Source organism: Protopterus annectens, chromosome 6.part0 (genome assembly GCF_019279795.1).
Source record: "Protopterus annectens isolate FY-2018-M chromosome 6.part0, PAN1.0, whole genome shotgun sequence".
In the NCBI taxonomy this organism is placed as follows: domain Eukaryota; kingdom Metazoa; phylum Chordata; order Ceratodontiformes; family Protopteridae; genus Protopterus; species Protopterus annectens.
The window spans coordinates 1,763,318,801-1,763,337,732 of record NC_056737.1 but is presented as its reverse complement, the minus strand read 5'-3'; positions in this window follow the sequence as shown (position 1 = coordinate 1,763,337,732).

The following is an 18,932-nucleotide window of genomic DNA, read 5'->3' as shown; positions in this document are numbered from 1 at the left end:
AGATCTCTTTGAATATGTGTCACTGACAGGTACTTTCTTTGCAGTGAGCCGCATTTTACCATTACCAAGGATGATGCCACAGTATGAACAGAAAATGACTGATGTTAATAATTAACTTAGTTTCTGGTGTCAATCCAAGGGGCTCCAATATCTATCAACAAACCACATGTCTTTGTTAAGGATGCTCTGCACCTGTCCCTCCTGGGCTTTCAGATATTAGCTAAAACTTTATCCACCTCCTTAGAGTCTTTTTTTTATGTTTATGCAATACCAATATGACAAAACAATCAACACTGCAAAAAAAAAAAAAAAACTCAAAGCAATCATAAGGTGGTACTAGTCCAAGTTAGGAGACTAAACAAGAAACTGCATAACCTACAGCTCTCCTCACTCTGGAGAATGAGGACATCAGTGCTGATACTGACACTTGGTTTAAATTCACCAAATGTACTTTAGAAGTGCAAGGCTACAGTGCCTTCCACATACTTAGGCTAACAGGAGCACAGGTAGGGGATAAAGGTGGAGGTATCTCAATCCTGACCTAGAGTAGTCCAAATACAGGCTTTGCTGTATTCTGGACTTTTGGAAAGTTCCTGTGTTGCCCTTTTCCTTTCTTGGATAAAGGGAGGCTTCTTTGTTCACCAGTGGCAGTGGGGAGCTTGGAGCAGCCCATCTATCCCTGGAGGAGTGTTCCCAGCACAAGAATCTGGTAGTCTATTGGCTGTTTTGGGCCAATTTCTAGCTCTTTCAAGTCCCCCTGTATAAAACCCGCTTTAGCGCGGCTTTGCGCGATTTTGCGCATAGCACAGCATCGGGCAGCACTGCTTAATTGGGTTTAAACCATTCTCGGCTCCACAAAGTCTGCTCTTCACTTTTTCCCTTAGAACTGATCTAGTTCTCATAATAAACACCCTATTCCCACTCTAAAGCCTGGCACTTGCTCACTAAAGCAATTATATAAGTCAGCATTAAAAAATTAAACGCACTAGACCCTCACAAACTCCCCTTGAGTACTTTGTTCCCCATTGGCCCTTTTTTTCAATTATAAAGGAATTCACAATACTATTCTAGCATGTCCAAAGGTCAGTTGTCAATCTTCTCTCCAGTCCAGCTGGTGAATCTGGGAATCTGGAGGCAATGTTACAACTGCCTCATGTACACAGACAACCCTCTCCTCCTCCCAACACATGTGAAAGATGCAACCATATAGCCAAACTGGAGGCTAATCTCTCTCAACTCAGTACTGGCGTAACCAGTCAGGAGGAGAAGGAAACCACACTCACTACAATTCCAGTCTCACATAGACCTACCACGACAGCAAACCAAACACATAAACACACAAAAACATACTCTGAGGCTCTAAATAAAAATCTGCCTAAGCAGCAGAGACCTCCAAAGCAGACACCCAATCAACCACTACCCCAATGCAAAACACGTGCAACACATAGCTCACAAAGCCAGTGTGCCAAACAGTCACAGCCCTTAAGGCTAAACAACACACCTGATACACTTGTAATAGGTGACTCTATCGTCAGGCACACTGACGTCCTGCTCACCAGGCTGAACAAGGAGAAGGTCACAGTGAGCTGCCTGTCGGGCGCTAGGATCTGCCACATAACACAAGCACTCAGGTCACTCCAAGGCAAGTGCAAATATGACTCAGTCATTATCCATGCTGGTGTAAATGACCTGAGACGTACCTCCCTGGACTACATGAAAAGAGACATAGAGGAGCTCTCTGAGCATGTAGCCCAGGCCGGTATGACCCTGACCTTGAGTAGCATCTTACCCTCACCAAGAATGATGCCACAATATGAAGACAAGATGATCGATTTCAACAACTGGCTTAAGTATTGGTGTCATTCAAAGGGGATCCAATGCCTGTCTGCCTGGGAAGACATGCTCAACAAACTATGATGCTTCACTGGGGATGGCTTGCACCTGTCACCCCTGGGCTTTTGGATATTGGCAAAGGCTCTTGCCACCCCCATAGTGCCTTTTTTAGGCAAGGCTCAAAAGACAAACCCACCTCCATAGGTATCACAAGGGATAAGAAACTAAGAGCAATGCTACTCAACGCCAGAAGTCTAAACCTCAAGATGCATGCACTCGAAACTCTCCTTAGCATGGAGAACATCGATATCTGTGCAGTAACAGAAACCTGGTTCAAGGCTCCCGAGAGCACCCCAGCACTACCAGGTTATACCTCATACCATGTTTTTCGGCCCCAAAACTTGGACCGAACCACAAAAGGAGGGGGAGTATTAATATTCGTCAAAGATACCCACACCTCCAGATTGGTGGCACAGCATGAAGCATCAGAGACTATCCATGTGCAACTAACAGTGGGTAAAACTGCCTTCCAGTTTATAGCCTGCTACAGACCACCCTCCCAAACCCAGGAACTCCACTCGGCCTTCCTGAGAACACTGGAAAATATGAAGATCTCTCCAAACACCATTATATTGGGCGACTTCAACTACCCTAACATAGACTGGGAGCATTACTCTAGCTCCAACACCCTAGCCCAAAGGTTCCTAGAATTTATAAACTCAAATGCTATGGAACAACTTGTTGCCACTCCCACAAGAGGGGAAAACATACTGGACCTGATCATCACCAACATGGGGACTCTATGCTCCAGACCAGAAGTGTATCCCTCACTGGTAAGATCAGACCATAAACTAATCTCACTAGATATTCACATCCCGCCCCAGCCCCTGCCCAGAAAACCACAGTGAAAAACTTCTCTAAAGCAAATTTCACACTCCTCAAAACCGAGGTGGAATCCTTCAAAGCCCCCGGGCCTGTGGAAAATATGACCCAGACCGCAGAATCCTTTATAAACGCATTCTATGAACACGTTTAGGAATGCATGGATCATGCAATCCCAAATAAAACCAAGACCCAATCCTCCAAAGTTAGGCATCCTGTCTGGTGGATCCCAGCCATAAACAAACTATACAATAGAAGGAGGAAGCTACTACATGATAGAGCAAAATCCCAAAAAGGAAAGGCATCTCTGATCAGTATTAGCAAAAAACTGCGGGCACTCATAAAATCGTCTAAGGCCAGCTTCGAGAGAAAAATTGCACAGGACACTAAGGATAATCACAAGGCTTTCTTTAGTTATGTTAGGAACCTGGGTGAGAATTCCCAGATATGCTCAGAATTAGTCCAAAATGACAAATAATACACCAAACCCACAGACATTGCCAACATCCTAGCTGACAGGTTAAAGAAACTCCAGCTCTACTCAGTGGCATACTGCCTGCTCAGAAGCGATCTGTGCCTGACGTATGAAGCCATGTCCAACCCGGAATTAATGGACATGCTGCACCTCAGAAAATCCAAATCCAAATCCCATCGAGCTACGCGCTCGAGAGACTTGAACCTCAGCACTGAAATAAATAGGACATGCTGGAGGGACAGATTCATAACCCAGAGGATCCCTTCACTCTGGAATAAAATCCCAGTCCAGGTTAGGCAGAGTCCCTCATTGACTGTCTTCAAGAGGAATCTTGATGAGTGGATGGGAGATAGTAGGTTTACCCAGGGTATCACTTTTGTGTCACTGTTAGACAGAGGCACAGTAGACTAACCTTGAAAAAGAGCATAGCAAAATTCATTTAAAATGGGTGGCAAAAACCAAACACACTCTGGCTAGGCTTATAAATGCCCTAGGGCAGATAGCCTAGTATGAACCTATGAACCTATGAACAAATACAACTCCAGCTTGGTTAAACAGGATGATACCCTGGAATTCATCCACATTCAAGTCTCCAAAGACAAGGTTCCATACCAAGTCCTGGCCAGCTACAGTTCACTCTAAATGACCCATGAAGCTCATGACTCTTACCTAGACATACTAGAGTTGCTCACCATCCAACCGAATATCCTATTAATGTGAAACTTTAACAACCCCTCTATAGACAGGGAAACATACACTGCCTCTAACTCCCAGGAACAGTGTTTCCTTGACTTTATCAACATGAATACCCAAGACTAGATAATACACACTCCAATCAGAGTATCAAACATACTGGACCTAGTACTCACCAACTTGGGAGAGCATTGCACCATTCCCTGTGTCATGCCCTCATTGGTGAGGTCAGACCACAAAGCTGTTTCCTTTGAAGCAGAAATCAACCGGAAACCCAATTAAACCCAGACTATTCTAAAGCAAACTATACATATTAAGTGTTAGTTTGTCAAAATTCATGTCTCTCTCTATTACTGAGAACATGGCTACCTATGCAGGATTATTCACAGAAACCCTGTACAAACCTGTAAATGGCTGCATTGAGACTGCTGTACCTATTAGAATTATGCCCAAATGTAACACCAAAAGCAAACCCATTCATGGAATCCTTACCTTAGCAGGGTATACAGCAAAAGAAAAAAGTACTGACCAGCAGCAAAAAGAAAAACTCTCATAAAGACAGGAGCTGTCTGATTCAATTAGACAAGCAACTAAGACACCTAATAAAGTCTAACAAGGCAATTTATTAGATAAGGATAACCTCCCAGGCTAAGCAAAATCACAAGTGCTTATTCATCTATGTCAGGAACCTTAAATGTAATAATCAGCAGTGTGGAGAACTGGCTGCAAGTGTCCCAACCTTCACTGACCAGAGTGACATAGTGCATCTACTGGCTGATAAACATAGCTCTAATTTTAATGCCCACTTCCCACAACTACTCCTTGTGAAATCTGTTCTAGCATATCCCCCCAACTAGCATCAGGGAGCAGGTGTTGGCAGTGCTCACTAAGGCCAAAATCACTGCTTCAGTGGGCCCCAACAATATCCCCAGTTGCCTCCTTAGTGGTGCAAAATGTGACCTAAAAGGACCACTTGAGGCACTGTTCAGCTATAGTACATGCCAGGTCAATGGAGGGCCCAAACAGTCATGCCTCTGGACCATCAACTCACCTGAGAAATAACAGATCCCTCAGTCTGACAAATGCAATATGCAAAGCCATGGAACAAATTACCATGGAAATGATTAAGGATATTGGCAGATTAAAGACATTGGACCCATTCCAGTTTATCTTTATTAGGGAAATGTCTTGCCTAGTCAAAAAGATAGACTTCCTCAAGAGGGCTGTCAAGGCAATAGATCAGGGAAAAATGGTGCATACTACTTACCTTGAACATACCAAGACATTTGATACAATACCCCACTCAGGTAATATTGGCATTCTCTCAGAACTAGGCATAAATCCATACATAACTTACTGGATTGCTGGCTTGCTCACATATAGGACTCAAGAAGCCAGAATTAGTCAGACCACCTTCACCTGGAGACCGGTCACCAGTGGAGTACCCCAGGGTCCTGTGTTGGGCTGCTCCTCTATGCCATTTTCTTCTCAGAAGTCAAAGGCTAATGTCAAAGGTGTCTGTCTCACCAACTTCACAGATGACTATAAATCAGGAGTTATCATAAATTCCTTCCCTGATCCTGGCATCTTACAAGTGGGTCTAACACAATCAAATGGCTGGTGCCAAATCCAAATATTAAAACTCAGTGTGAAGAAATGAACTGCAGTTCCTTTGGGAAATCATCCACCCAAGCTAATTACTCCTTCAATAAAGCACCCTTAAGAACTCTCCAGGTAGTTAGGGATCTGGGAACATATAGAGACAGTTATATGGCCTTCTTCCAACACACTGCTAAGATTATTAGAAAATCATACTACCTCACTCAACTTAAAAGCAAGGGTATAACATCAAGGTACAAGGAAGTATTAGTACCAGTCTACTCAGCCCTTATTAGAGCCATCATTGAGTACAATGCCCAGTTTGGTATGTACCTAACCATGAACATGCAACAGTTGAAATGTCTTCAAAGGTTCCTCACATGGAGAATCCAAGGTATGAATAACCTGTCTGAAACAGATCATTTTAAGGCCCTATCTCTGTACTCAGTCTCCTACAGGCTACTGAGAGGTGATCTATGCCTAGCATACAAGATATCCTTAGAACCAGGTTTGATGGATCTCTTGCACATACACCAAATAAACAGCAGCAGAAACACTAAATCCTAGGACCTGAACTTTGCCTACAACATAAATAGAACATGCTGGAGAGACTGATATGTGTCAAAGGATCACCTTACTGTGGAATAAACTCCTCATCCACATGAAGCAAACAAAACCATGATCATTGGATGGAAAACTGCAAATTCTCCACTGGTCTGGTCCCCATGTCTCTGATGGACAGAGATTGATAGTAAGTAAATTAATCCTCAACAAACATACCTCCCCTCCACATAACCCTTAGCTACCTCCTTACTAACATACTCCACCATATAGATGTCCACGTACTCAGGGACAAATTGGGTTGGTTGCATAACTAGACATATTATAAAGGCCCCATTGGGGTCCTAGTGTAAAGTTATGAACCTATGAAAGCAGAATTAATCAGGTCCTGTATACGTGACTACAGGAAAAAGCACATAAACAGCTCCAAGCTTTAGCTCTTTATGCAACTCTCTGGCTTAAAGATGTATATCTTAAATGATGGAATCAGAGGTAATGTGAAGATTGACAGGTTACTATTTGTAATGCTGAACCATTTTTAACCTATTATAAAAATGGGCACAGAATAAAGTAACTCTACAATAACAATGTAGTTTCAAGAAAAACATAAATAGACCACAAGATATGATCAAGCTACAATATATTTTTTTATTATTTTGAGGTAGACTTTTTTGATAACTGACAATATTAACCACATGAAAATAAAGAGAAAACACAGCAGCAATGCAGAAATTCTAGCAAAAAGAAGAATGATTTTCTCAAAATGTAAAAATAATGCAACAGTTATTTAGTGTCTAACATTACTTAATATATCGAGAAATAAATAGAGAATACTGGATATGTGAATGTAGCAAATAAGGCTGCTCAAAGTTCTTGAGGTTCATCTTGGGTGGATTTTTGCTGCAGCCTCAAACAGCTCTTTTGCATTTTTGATGAGCATATATCAAACTATTCATTTCTACTCAGGAGTGAGTACTCAAGTGAAGACTGCAAACGAGCACCTTTAAACAGGTCTGGTAGACAGAGGATTTAGGCTCTGAGCTGTTAATGAGCTACTTCATATAATTCTGGATGCATTTGATTACTTCTGCATCCGTTTTCCCACTGAGTGATGCTGAGTAAGTAACACACTGTGCACACATAGTTAACAAATAACAGAATAGCCAATAATAATTAGCTGCTGACTGATTTTCAGCAGCAGCATGCCCTGCAAATTAATATATGCATATATATATATATATATATATATATATATATATATATATATGTATGTATATATATATATATATATATATATATATATATATATATATATATATATACTACAGTCTTCACTGTGTAATACATTAAACCTCCTGTAGTGTAGGCCCATGGCATATATGCAAATTACCCCTTAAGGACATATAGTTTTTCAGCTACACAGCTTCTGAATGCTCATGGCCTTTTTACTTTTTCCCCTTTTAAGTTTTTATAGGTAGCTTCAGGCCAATAAAGCCAACCATCGTTCACCTGAATCTACCCATAAGGACTTAAGGAGTCATTCGCCTGTATCCCATGGACCTCTATTAAATTAGCTTTAAGTTATGACACAATAAAGACTCTAGCTTAGCTTGTTTTTGCTTGCAGTTTTACTGAATAATTTGTCTGTGTAACCTTTTTACCCTTTGTTGTGTGTGTGTGTGTGTGTGTGTGTGTGTGTGTGTGTGTGTGTGTGTGTGTGTGTGTGTATGTGTATAGATAGATAGATAGATAGATAGATAGATAGATAGATAGATAGATAGATAGATAAAGATATAGAGATATATATGTGTGTGCTGTCCAACAAAAAAAATCTTCAGTTAAACAAAGTCTTCAGTAGGTAATATAATCATCAAAAAGAATTATGCTTTAGACAGAAAAATCATGTAATCAATTATGCAATAGTAAAAAACATTCCATTGAATATTCCTGTTTAACCCATAAGGTACTTTTGATTTAAACTTCAAATATACATAAATCTATTTGATTTAAACTGCATACTTCAATTATGTAATGTATTTAATAGTTGCAACTTATTCATTTAATAAAGAACTTTATATTTCCACCATGTACTGAGTAACAACACTATCATTAGTTGTACAGTCTCTGGCTAGAGGGATGAAATAAAGTGATAAGATAATATGGTCAAAGTTAATAACATGAGAACCTACAAAAGACTGCTGCTGGTTAAGAGGGAATGGAGGCTAAGGATAAAGTCATAACAGACTGGCAGGCATGTAAAGGGAAACCCTACTGTAAACATTCCTGTCAGTAATACATTGGGTGGCAAACGGGTTTGGAGGATATGTGATAGACTACTAGAAGACTTGGATGCATTAAATCTGTATCCTGTATATGTTTCTTTGGTTATGGTATGCATGCCGCTAGTTACTTTTCTTTGATGTTAATAAATGTTTTTTTATTTTTTTATATAAATTTCAAAAAAGGAAATAATCCAGATTATTCATAACCACTTGATATTAATGAATAGTTGAATCTCACTGCAACAGATATTAACCAACCAGAAAAGAATATTGGGGAAAAAAACAAATAAACACCATACGTGCAGAACTGGCTGACAATAAAAAGAATGCAATTGCAAAGCTACTTGAATTTAGTATACTCTTCAATGGATATTAAAATCACCAAAACATATCATGCATTAAATAGAAAAATACTACGCCATCATAAAACCAGTTAACTTATAGCTAAAAAAAAAAACTGCCATGGAATATCTGGTTTAACCAATTAGGTGCCATTGTTTTATATATTAAAATATACTTTGCTTCTATGTGACACAAAACAGCATATTTAGCTTGCATAGTATGCTTACCACTTGCAGTTGATTTCCACATAGAAAAGCACAGTTGTGTAAGCTGAATTTGCCATAACAGCTGATGTTCAAATGATCACTGCTGAAATAGTCTTAGCTATATAGGTTATATCCTGCCAAAGATATAACAGCCAGACAGCTTCTAAAGCTTTAGCGCACCTTCCATACACTCAAACTGTCAAGCAGCTTGTGATTAGCTATTTAAAATACATGTCTGGGTGTGTAGCTCTTCATTTTCCTCCCAGTAGTGGGGTGGAGGCTGAGCCCTGAAAGGAGAATACTAGGAATAACAAAAAATAAATCTCAGGACACTGGCATAAAAAATATATACCAAAAAACAGGTGGGATGAAGGTAGAGAGTGGCTATGGTAGCAGTGATCATTTGAAAATCTACTGCTGTGGTAAGTTCAGCTTACACACCTGTATTATGTACTTCATAGGATCATAGGATCAGAGGAGGTTACTAGGCTAATGGCCTTGGGGCCCTTACAAGCCTAGCCAAGAGTTTATCCCAAAAAAGAAACCTCAGTCAGCACCTGTCACCTCTGTCAATGAGGGACAAAGGTGGAACCCCTGGGACAAATTTTTGGTTTCCCATCCACTCATCACAGTTACACTTGTAGGTACTCTGTTTGACATGCATGGGAAGTCTATTCCAGAGACGGGGCATCCTCTGGAAGACAAACCTGTCTCTCCAGCAGGTTTTGTTGATGTCGCATATTAGATTTAGGCCTATCAACTGTTAATGCACAAGGAGTTATACTTACAGATATGGAGCATCTCTAGTAGGTCACGGTCCGATATTGTCTTGTAGGCGAGATACAGATCACCTCTGAGCAATCAGTATGATACCGAGTAGAGTGATAGCGATTTAAGCCTGTCCACATAGGACAGGTGCTGGAGGCCATGGATTCTCATTGTGAGGTATTTCTGTGGCCTTTTCAGTTGGTGCAGGTGTTTGGAGAGGTACATACCAAACAGGGTGCATACTCAATTATAGATCTAATAAGGGAGGAGTACAGAGAAGTAATAACCTTCTTTTTTCTGGATGCAATCCCTTTACTTATGAGATGAACCAAGTAAAAGGCTTTTCTGACCACCGCTGCCACATGATGGTAGAATGTGAGTTTGTTGTCAACCTGAGTACCCAGGTCTCTCACCACAGGTTGTGTGCTTAGGGGTTTGCCGTTGATGTGGTAATCTGCAGGGACTGTATTTTTGCCAAATGGTATGATAATACATTTTTTGCATTTAACTTAAGGCCATGACTTTGGCACCAGTTATTAGTAGTTGTGACTCCCTGTTGCAGTATGTTAACATCATTTGGGGAGTCAATGACAATACCCAACTTACAGTCATCTGCAAACTTGGTCAGCCACAGGCCCTTTGTCTTTGCCTGAACCTCTGAGAAGTAGATCCCAAACAGTAGGTGTCCCAGGACCGATCCCTGGGGAACACCACTAGTGACAGGTCTGCTGTCAGAAGTGGCAGTTCCTAGTTTGACCTTGTGGGTCCTATCTGTGAGCCAGTTGACCACCCGTCTGATTAAATAGAGAATAACACCAAGTTGTGTTAGCTTTTCGATGATGCCTGAGTGGGGGATTGTGTCAAAGGGCTTGGACAGGTCAAGTTAAGCTGTATGTACTGACTTTCTCTTATCCAGGGCCTTGGTGACAGTCTCAAAGAAGTCAACTAGGTTTAATAGGCAAGATCTGCCCCTGATAAATACAAATTGGGTGGGGTTGGGTGCTTGGAGATTGCATATGTCCTTGTTTATGAGATCCATAATAATACGCTCCATGGCTTTACAGATCAGACTTGACAAGCTAATGTGGTTGAATAGGGTGCTCAATGGTGAAGCTAGTTCTTGCTGGAGATGGTGCAGAATACAGCCTGGGATACTATCAGGTCCCACGGAAGCTGTGTTCTTTGCCTTGAATAGGGCCTTTAACACTTGATCTACAGAGATGTGTGGTGTGGGACAAGTATTGGGGATGTCGACTGGGCCTTTGGGGGGCAATTATGGGGTGAAGTTTGCGCTGAACCTATCAGCTAGCAGGTTGGCTAAGTCATCAGGATCCGTGTAAGTAGTACCATTAAGTACTAGATTGGAAGAAACTTGGGCTTTGCCATGGAGGTTCCTAACATAACTGAAGAAGGACTTGTGATTTCCCTTTGTTTTGGAGGCTAGTTTCAACTCATAATTGGCTTTGGAGGTTTTCACTAGTGATCTAATTTGCTTGTTGAGGCAGAGGATGGAGTTTTTCCAATTTGGAATTTGTTCTTTTTTATCCTTGAACAACAGTTTCTTCCTTTTGTTGTAAAGTCTGATAACAGAGAATGTCCACCAGACAGGTTTGTGTTTCCTTGAGGAGCAGGTTTTAGTTCTGCTGCGTATGGCTGAGTCCATGCAGTTGTACAGGTGCTTGTATACTGCACTGGCATATTATTCAGCATAGTTGTCTGCATCATCTGAGGGGGGCAGTGAAGCTGCTGATACCCTCCCTTAGGAGGTTGTAGTCAGCTTTTGAGAAGTTTTATAGCTTGGTTATGGCTGAGGAGGGGTGGGGGGGTAGAAACTTTGAATGAGACAGACCGATGATCTGAATTCACCAGTGAAGAACACACTTTGGGAGTGGTGCAGCGGTCACCCATGTTGGTGAGAACCAAGTCCAGTATGTTATCTCCCCTTGTGGGACATGAGACCAGCTGGTCTAGTGTGTTAGAATTGATGAAGTCAAGGAATCATTGGGTGAGTGCGTTACTGCAGTAATAGTTCACGCAGTCTATGGTGGGGTGGTTGAAGTCATCAAGGATCAGGGTGCTAGGAGGTACCTTGATGGAGTTAAGAAGGTCCAGGTAGGAGAAGTGGGTGTCCTGACACATGGAGGGTGGCCTATAGCTGGCTATAACTTAGATGGGTGTCTTGTCAACTGTCAGTTGCACCTGGAGTAATTCCAGTATGTCATGCTGGTAAACCAGTCTGGAGGTATGCCTGTCTTTAATGAAGATAGAGACCCTTAGTCTTTTCAGCCTCATTTTGGGGTCAGAAAGTGTGGAATGAGGTATAGCCTAGTAAGGTAAGGGTGCTGTCCACCGCTCTGAACCAAGTTTCTGTGACTGCACAGACATCGGCATCTTCCAGTGTGAGGAGAGCCTCCAGTGAGTACATTTTCAGGTTAAGACTGCTAGCATTGAGCAACATGACCTTCAGTTTGCATTTTGGCAGATCTTTTATGTTGGAAGATTTGTCTTTGGGAAATAGTCTAAAAAAGGCACAATGGGGGAGGCAAGAGCCTTGGCCAAGTTCCGGAACCCCAGGTGTGACAGGTGGAGTTCATCTCTGGCAAAGCATCGAGGCCTGTCAACCATGTCATCCAGGCTCATATTTATCACTGATGCAGTAGCCTTAGCTTTATGGGCAGATTACCATAGCTAACTATACTTGGGAGGAAGAAGGAGAAGGGACTAGGAGCCCCTGAAGAGTGGTCCTAGCAAAACTTGATGTAGACATAGAGAAGGAATCAGGCTTATAGTACTTTGTAAAGTATGTATAGAGGACCATGTAGCAGCTTCTAGAAGACTTTTAGAATCCAACACTTTCCAAAAATACATAGAGTAAGCTAATGCCCTTGTAGAGTGTACCTTGACCCATCCTAGAATAGATTTGTTATGGTGAGTATAATAAATGGTAATAACCTTAGACAACCATTTGGAAATAGTCTGTTTTGACAGAGATTGTCTCTTCTTCTTATCTTCACAAGAAATTAACAATGATATGAAGATCTAAAAGATTTAGTTCTGTCAAGTTAGTTTCGGAGTTGTCTGTGGACATCAAAGGTATGAAATATCGTTTCTCCCATATTTTTAGGTTCAGGAAAGAAAATGAGGAGATGAAGTTTGGCTTAAAGTAAATTCAGATACAACTTTATTCATTAAAGAGTGATTCGTCTGCAAAGAAACCATGACTCTATGGAAAATGGGGTCGAGTTGACTCACCATAAGAGCTTGCAACTCAGACATCCTTCTTGCAGAGGTCAGAGCAATCAGTAAAATTGATTTCCATGTTAAGAACCTTAAGTCAGCCAGATTAGCTGATTCAAATGGCAAGAGTTAGCTTCTCTAGCACAACACTAAGACCCCAAGAAGGGGCCACCAGTTTACTTGGAGGCCTTTTACGCAAAACCCCTTTCAAGAATGTTTTGTCATGAGACTGCTTTGAAAGATCAGAATTCATAGGCAGGCATGTTGAGATGGCTGATAAATGAATCTTGCTAGAGGGAGTAGTAACTCACACAAATACTGTAAAACCAGACAACATCTAGCCCTGGATGGGTGCTGGTTATGTTGTTGGCATCAGCTAGAAAACTGTTTCCATTTGCTAAAATATGATCTTCTAGTAGCAGGATTCCTTGTCTCCATTAGTACCTGCAACATGTCCTCCTAAAAAGAATTAAGACCCCATCAGCTGGCAATCAATTGAAGATGATTAATATCAGGGTGTATCAAACAACTCTGTTCTTCTGTGAGTAGATCAATTCTATTTGTAAGCTTGTGATAATTGCATGACAGGAGAACCACAGCTGCCTGGTTCAAAAGGGAGTCATCAGAATGATCTTGGGGGATTCCTTCTGAGTCTTCAGAAGTATTTTGAATATTTGTGGAAAGGGTGGAGAGGCAGAGAGGAACATTCCTGTCCAAAGAGAAGAAAAGGCTTCTATCTTCCAAGCCTTCTGGCATGGAGCCCTGGAACAGAATTTTGCCAGTTGATTGTTCTGAAAGGAGGCAAAGAGGTCTACCTGAGGAACTCCCCACAGATGGATCAAATCTTGGAAGACCCCTGATGTAGTTTCTATTTGTGAGGGTCTGCCCTGGTCCTGCTCAGCTTGACTGCCACACAACCTTGCTCTGATGGAATGTAGGATGTCTGCAGAGTGAGATTGTGCTATGAAGCTATAACCCAAGCTAATATGGCTAGTCTTCAAAGGGAGTAAGACCTGATTCCCCCTTGCTTGTTGATGTACCACATGACTGTGGTATTGTATGTAACCACTTGAAGAGGTCCCAGGGACTAAAGAATGTTCAGAGAGTTGAGTGACTTGATCAGGGCAAGCATCTCATGATGTTATTTATTTGCTTGCATTTGTCCTTGATGTCACATATCCCCTGCATTTTTATCCCTTCCAAAACTTCTTCCTAAGCAAAGTCCAGAGCATCTGTGATGACTGACTGCTTTGGAGTAGAGATGGAGAAGGGGAGACCTGTATTTAAGAATGTCTGTTGTCTCCACCAAAACATTTTTCTTCTGAAAAAAATCCAGTTCTGGGATCTAAAAAGATAATGGGTGTCGATGCTAGGATCAAAGTTATTTCAGAGTCCACTGCATCTTTCTCATCTGGAGTCTTGTAACAGGTATCATGAGAATCATAGATGTCATGTGACAGAAAAATGACCAAAGTTTGAGTGGAAAATCTTAGAAATAAATCTAGATATAGATATATTTTTTCCTGTGGAAGAAATGCTCTTTGAATTGAGTTGTCTAGCTGACATCTCATGAACACAATCCTGTGTGATGGAGTCAAAAAGACTTTTGAACATTCTCTTGGACTCTCAGTTTGTGCAAAAGATCTGTCACATTGGACAGACTCCTTACATTTTGAAAAAGACTACAGAAAGATGAGCAAGCTAAGTATGAAAAATGTGGATACTCTGTGGCTTGCAATGAGCTATAATTGGAGCCAAACACATTGTGAACACTTCTGATGCAGTGAATAGTCCAACAGGTAAGGCAGAAAATGGATACTGTTAAGAAAAGCCTGAGGTCTAGATGTATAGGGATGTGATGATAAGCATCATTTAAGTCTAGTGTTACCAGGAAACTTGAAAGAGGAAGAAGAGAAGAAGAGGCAACAGGTTGTGAATTGACACCATTTTGAAAAGGAGCACTATCACAAACAGGTTTAGAAAAGAAAGGTTCAGAAGTGTTCTCCAAGCATTGTGTTTCTTTTTTGGGCCCTAAGAATATCATTAAATAAAATCCCTTCCTCACCTGATAAGGAGGAACTAGTTCTATCCCTGCTGCTACTGAATGTGATGAAGAACAGGAGGAAACAAAAGTGTCTGATTTGCAGGATGAAAAATGACCCCCTAGAAAGGAAGAATTTCCTCCCACTTCCATCTGTAACCCAGCTGAATATAATAGATGAGCGACCATTCCGATGTTCGAATAATAGATGGTCGACATCATATGATCGAACATCAGAAAGGTCGAAGGTGAAAGTTAACAGCTTTTCACATGCAGAATGGGAAATTTTCCCTTTCTGCACTGAAGTGCATTCTCGGAGTTGGTATATTTAAGTAGGGGGTGGTGTGGGGGATGCAGGGGGGCTTGCCCCCTGCTCAGAGTGGTAAGGTAAGTTTTTTTTTTTTATTATATAGTTGATGTTTCGAACTTTGCTCATATGAGTTCGCTCATGTGAGGTTCGAAGTTTTGAAACTTCAACTATATAATATAGACTCACTGAATGATTTTTTAGAATCCATTTGTCCGAAATAATTGGTAATCAAACAGAAAAATGGAGATTCAGACTTTTTGGAAGAGACTAGGGGCCAGGGTGCGATGACGTATCAAGTCTTGTTGGACTGTCCTTAGTTTTGGGAGGTTTGAGACTTCTTTTAAGAACTCCCTTGTCATTTTTTCTTAAACATCTGTTTATCTGAATTCTGTTCAGACAGTTTATTTTGTGTTTTGCTAAAATGGGATGAAGAGAAAAAAAATTTTATCAACAGTTTGGAAAAGGAGAGATGAAAAATCTTACAGATTCCCTGGATCACTGTGCCCCTTTCATCATACTTTGTGATCACCTCTGCAGCAGAGGTGTCAAACACTAAATCACTATCTAAGGGAGAATTTAATATCTCATTTTTTTAAATAATCTGACGATCTGAGTGGTTCTGAGAATGCAGCCAAGCAAACCACATTAAAACAATACCGGTGCTGATAGCCCTGGAAGAAGAATCATCAGAATCATACACACACTACAAACAATGAGAAGTGATTTGTGCAATAGAAAAAAGTACGTTATTTAAAAAAGCTTTTTGTTTACAAGAACAAACTGTAGAGAAACATTATTCATACTTTCACAATATGTCAGAACAAACTTTAACATATGAGCCTGACAATTCAAAATTCTGAAAATAAAAGTTACAGAATAATACACTTTTCCCCCATACCTATCAATAAATTTCCCATCCTTATTAGAAAGAGTAGGATTTGAATTAAATAAATGCATAGTAACAGTGGAGTCAGCTAATGCTATAGCTTCTGCTGGGTCAGGCTTTGGAATAGTGTACAAACATTTAAAAGACTGAGGAACTTTATACATATGTTCTGCCTTTTAGGGACAGCTGGCTGACTATCAGGAAAATTGGAGGCAGTAACACACACATCCTCTAAAGTAGATAGGACAGGAGGAAATGGTATGGGTTCTAGAAAATTCTTCTGTAACAACTCATAGTATTTTCTGAAAAAACTCATTGTTCTCCCACTGAAAACATTGGGGCATTTTAGCAATAATCTCAGAGAAAAAGAAACTCCCACAGGGAGAAACAAAAACTGAGCTCTCCTCTGAATCTAAATCAGAAATATGAGAGCAAAACCATGAATATGTCCCTGCATCTTTCTGTTCAGAATCAGAATCTTGAATCACTTCAGGAAAAGAGGCATCTCTTTTTCTTTTACTACTTGAACTGCTCCATGTTTAAATCGCATTAGGTAAAATCCAATAGCACTCCCTTGCAAGGTATAGCTCTATGACCCAGGAAACCCATACCATGTATTTAAACTTATTAGAAACACTAACCATCCGACCCAATACCATATTCATGGGTGACTTTAATGATTCCACTATTAATTGGGAATCCTATACAACATCAAATGTACATGCACAGAGATTCCTGGATTTTGTAAACACAAACTCAATGGACCAGATAGTCAGTACATAAACCATGGGTGCAACCATACTGGATCTGGTCATCACTAATATGGGAGAGTGCTGCACACCTAGAAAACAAAAATGGAAAAAAACTAAGGGTAATACTGCTCAATGCCAGAAGTCTAAACCTCAAGATGCATGCCCTCGAAGCCCTCCTCAGTATGGAGAACATCGATGTCTGTGCTGTGACTGAAACCTGGTTCAAGGCTCCTGAGAGCACCCCAGCACTGTCAGGTTATACCTCATATCATGCGTTCTGGCCCCAAAATCCGGACCGAACCACAAAAGGAGGGGGAGTATCCATATTCATAAAGGATACCCACACCTCCAGGTTAGTGGCAACGCATGAAGCATCGGAGACCATCCAGGTGCAATTAACCATAGGTAAAACTGCCCTACAGTTTGTAGCATGCTACAGACCACCCTCTCAAACTCAGGAAACCCACACAGCCTTCCTGAAGACACTGGAGAGTATGAATTTCTCTCCAAACACCATCATATTGGGTGACTTCAACTACCCAAACATAGACTGGGAACATTACTCAAGCCCCAACACCCTAGCCCAAAGGTTCCTGGAGTTCATAAACTCAAATGCTATGGAACAACTAGTCACCATTCCCACAAGAGGAGAAAATATACTAGACCTGATCATCACAATCATGGGGACAAAATGCTCCACACCGGACGTATATCCCTCATTGGTGAGATCAGACCATAAATTAATCTCACTGGAGATCCACATCCCGCCCCCAACCCCAGCAAAAAAGACCACAGTGAAGAACTTCTCAAAAGCAAACTTCACACTTCTTAAGACTGGAGTGGTATCCTTCAAGGCCCCCGAGCCAGTGGAAACCACAACCCACGCTGCTGAAACCCTTACAAATGCCTTCTATGAGCACCTCCAGGAATGTATGGATCAAGCAATCCCTAATAAAATCAAGACCCTTTCCACCAAAGGCAGGCGCCGGTCTGGTGGACCCCAGCCATAAACAAACTCTACAACAAGAGGAGAAAGCTACTACATGACAGAGCAAAATCCCTAAAAGGGAAGGCATCTCTGATCAATACTAGCAAAAAAACTACGATCACTCATAAAATCATCCAAGGCCAACTTTGAGAGAAAAATCGCTAAAGACACAAAAGACAATCATAAGGCCTTCTTTAGCTATGTTAGAAACCTGGGTGAAAACTCCCAGATATGCTCAGAATTAGTCCAAAATGATACAAAAATCACTGAACCCACAGACATTGCCAACATACTGGCAGACAGGTTCAGTGCAAATTTCTCCCCTCCCACCCCCCCAAAATGAGAAATATCTATCCCACCAGAGTCTAGCCTCCCAAACATCTCAGATGCCCAGGTGAGAGCTGCTCTCTCTAAAGCAAAAAACACAGCATCAATGGGACCGGACAGTGTCCCCGGCTGTGTGCTACACAAACTCAATGAGGAACTAAACCCACGCATAAGGCTGCTGTTTAATCTTAGCCTTACTACAGGATACATACCCAAAGAATGGCGTACAGCAACTGTGGTCCCACTCCACAAAGGCGGTGCTTCTACGGACCCTGGAAATTACTGCCCCATAAGCTTGACGAGCCTTGTCTGCAAAGCTATGGAGAGGATCATAATGGAACTCATAAATAAAGACATTGGGGACCTACAGACACTGGATCCTACCCAATTTGGCTTTGTCAAGGGCAGATCCTGCCTCTTGAACTTGGTCGACTTTTTCGAAACAGTCACTAAGGCCATTGATGAGGGTAAGGCAGTTCACAAAGCCTACCTTGACCTAGCAAAAGCGTTCGACACAATACCCCACTCGGGCATCATAGAAAAGCTCACCAGCTTAGATGTAAACCCATATGTCACAAGATGGGTTGCAAACTGGCTCAAGGACAGAACCCACAGGGTTAGAGTTGCTGGTGCCATGTCAGACTCTAAGCCGGTCACGAGCGGTGTCCCACAGAGCTCAGTCCTGGACCCCCTCTTGTTCGGCATTTATTTTTCTGAAGTGCAGGCAAACATAGGGGGATTGTGGCTGAC